This window comes from Hylobates moloch, unplaced genomic scaffold (assembly GCF_009828535.3).
Source record: "Hylobates moloch isolate HMO894 unplaced genomic scaffold, HMol_V3 SCAFFOLD_19, whole genome shotgun sequence".
In the NCBI taxonomy this organism is placed as follows: Eukaryota; Metazoa; Chordata; class Mammalia; order Primates; family Hylobatidae; genus Hylobates; species Hylobates moloch.
Window position 1 is genome coordinate 49,201,515 of NW_026652294.1, and position 3,138 is coordinate 49,204,652.

Genomic DNA, 3,138 nt, shown 5'->3' on the forward strand with positions numbered 1-3,138 from the left:
ACTGGCAACATGACAAAACTCCATCTCTACAAAAAAGATACAAAAATTAGCCGGTCATGGGGGCCTACACCTTTAGTCCCAGCTACCCAGGAGGCTGAGGCAGGAGGATCACTTGGGTCCAGGAGGTAGAGGTTGCAGTGAGCCGAGATCACGCCAGCCTGGGCGACAGAACAAGACCCTGTCTCAAAAAAAAAAAAAAAAAAAAAAAAATATATATATATATATATATATATATCTTTTACGTCACACCATTCAGAAATAAACTCCTTCTTCCCGGTGACTGGTATGGACCAAGTTCTGAAGCAGCAAGCAGGGTGAGGCCAATGTGGCTGGGAATGCATAGCTGGAGGCACACAGGAGGCAGACAGCATGGCAGGGTCATTTATTATTTACAAGGGTATTGAGAAAATTAGGAAATATATTGAGGATGGTGAGAATGGGTTTCTCTGTGTTGGAGAAGGGAGAAGCCTAAAATGAACCTTATGATGCTGGGTTGGAGAAATCAGTGTGTTTTGTATGTCTACTTCCTGGTTTTGAGGCTTGTGCTGAGTTTAGGTAAGATAATGCCCTTGTATTTAGGATATACACACTGAATTATTTAGAGTTAAGGGCTTCATGTCCTCAATTACTCTCAAATGCATCAGAAAAAATATCTAATATGCATATAGTGCACAGGTAGGGTGGAGGAGAGAGAAGAGATGAAGCAAATGTGATGAAATAACAATTGGGGGATCAAGGTGAAGACTTTATGAGAGTTCATTGTGCCATTCTTGCAACTTTTCTGTAAGTTTGAAATTATTTCAAAATATAAAGTTTGAAAAATAAATTCCAGATGTATCAAAAATCTAAATAATTTTACTTCTTGGAAACTATCCCCCAAAATACTCTCACGTATACACAAATATATATGTATAAGAGTCCTTATTTCGACATTCTTGATCATCGAGAAAAGTTAGATATATAGGAATATGCTTCAATAGGAAATGGTTTGATAAATTGTAGAATGTTTATACCATGGAATGTTATGTAGGCCTTAAAAAGAATGGCTGGGCGCGGTGGCTCACGTCTGTAATCCCAGCACTTTGGGAGGCTGAGGCAGGCGGATCACAAGGTCAAGAGTTCGAAAGCAGCCTGGCCAACATGGTGAAACTCCGTCTCTACTACAAATAAAAAAATTAGCTGGGCTTGGTGGCACATGCCTATAATCCCAGCTACTCGGGAGGCTGAGGCAGAGAATTGCTTGAACCCGGGAGGTGGAGGCTGCAGTGAGCCAAGATCATGCCACTGCACTCCAGCCTGGGTGATAGAGTGAGACTCTGTCTCAAAAAAAAAAAAAAAAAAAGAATAAAGTAGACGAGGCACAGTGGATCATATCTGTAATTTTAACACTTTGGAAGGCTGAGGCAGGAGGATCACTTGATCCCAGGAGTTTGAGACCACCCTGGACAACATAATGAGAGCCCATCTCTACAAGAAATTTTTAAAAATTAGCCGGATCTGGTGTGCACACCTGTAGTCCTAACTACTCAGGAGGCTGAGATGGGAGGATCACCTGAGCCCAGGAGGTTGAGGCTGCAGTGAGTTGTGATTGTGCCACAGCATTCCAGCTCTAACCTGGGCAACAGAGCAAGATCCTGTCTCTAAATAAATAAATAAATAAACAGAATAAGGTAGATTTAGATGTTCTGACATGGAAAGATCTTGAAGATATAGTTAAATGCAAAAACAAGTGGACCAATAGAGTATGATATCATTTATGTTTTTTTTAAGTTTCAAAAAACTGCTATGGGGTAGCATGTGTGTGCACGTACATGTGTATCTGTGCTTACAGACACATAGAAAATGGTCTGAAAGAACATACATTAAGAATCTACTGAGCTCACATGTGTGGGGGGTGGGACCCGTGGCTTCCCCCTGTGCCTCCAGGCCACCGAGGTCTGCATCTGCCCTGTGGAGTTCAACCCCCACTTCATGGTGCCTATGATACCCAAGGTGGAGTGGGCGGTGTTCCTGGAGGTGGCTGATAACTTGCGCCTGATCCAGGTGCCTAAAGGGCCGGTTGAGGGATATGAGGAGAATGAAGAGTTTCTGAGGACCATGCACCACCTGCTGCTGGAGGTGGAAGTGATGGAGGGCACCTTGCAGTGCCCAGAGTCTGGACGTATGTTCCCGATCAGCCACAGGATCCCCAACATGCTGCTGAGTGAAGAGGAAACTGAGAGTTGATTGTGCCAGGCGCCAGTTTTTCTTGTTATGACCGTGTGTATTTTTGTTGATGTATACCGTTTCCGAATTCTGCCATGTGTATCCCTAACCCTTGACCCAATGACACACCAAACAGTGTTCTTGGGCTCAATAGTATATATATATTTTTCTCATTAAAGGTTCAAAACCAAAAAAAAAAAAAAGAACACACATTAAACTGTTAGCAATGGTTAACTCTAGAGAAGGAGAATGGTACTATTCTTTCCAATTTTTCCATAGTGGCCATGTAATCTTTTAATTACCAGTTGAAAAACAGCCTAAGTACAAAAAGGCAGGAATATGTACAATACATTTTCGAAAGATTGCCTCTCAAGTTGATTACGATATTTAATGTTGGGAATTATCTCTACATACCTGGAAAATTCCTAGTCCAGATCCCACACATAGGGAATTGGCCTTCCAATGGACTGTGCCTGGGTGCACTTTATCATTCACTTAGAGGATTAGGCAGCCTGCTGAGCCACTCCCTACTTGCTGGGCGACAGTCCAGGAGTGAATTCCCTTGCAGCTTTCCAAAAGGAGGTCAAACAAGTCCTCAGGGACTCCCAATGGAAAGAAGTTGCCAAAGGCTAAATTTGGCATAGAAGTCAGGCCCTGGACTGGGATAAACTTGTGCCAGTACTTTTCGCTTATGCTTTCAAGACCTTGATCAGAATAGGCAGAACTAGACAGCTCTTTCCAAGAGCAGCTTAGCAGCTCAAACTGGAAAAACTTACCCAAGCCAGAGTTTTGGGGTGAACCTGAAAATGTAAAATTCTTTCTCTACCTCCTTGACTCCTACTATCTTTTATTTGAAGGGATAATTGCTGCCAACCTGATCAGAGCCCCATTTTAGCCCTACTCAAGACAGAAAAGGAAGGCCGGCATAGTTTT

At 42.8% G+C, this 3,138-nt stretch overlaps 1 pseudogene; it reads left to right on the top strand.

Moving 5' to 3' along the window:
• Positions 1-1,795: 1,795 nt before the first annotated feature.
• On the top strand, positions 1,796-2,227 carry LOC116458384 (multifunctional methyltransferase subunit TRM112-like protein; annotated as a pseudogene).
• The last annotated feature ends 911 nt before the right edge of the window (positions 2,228-3,138 follow it).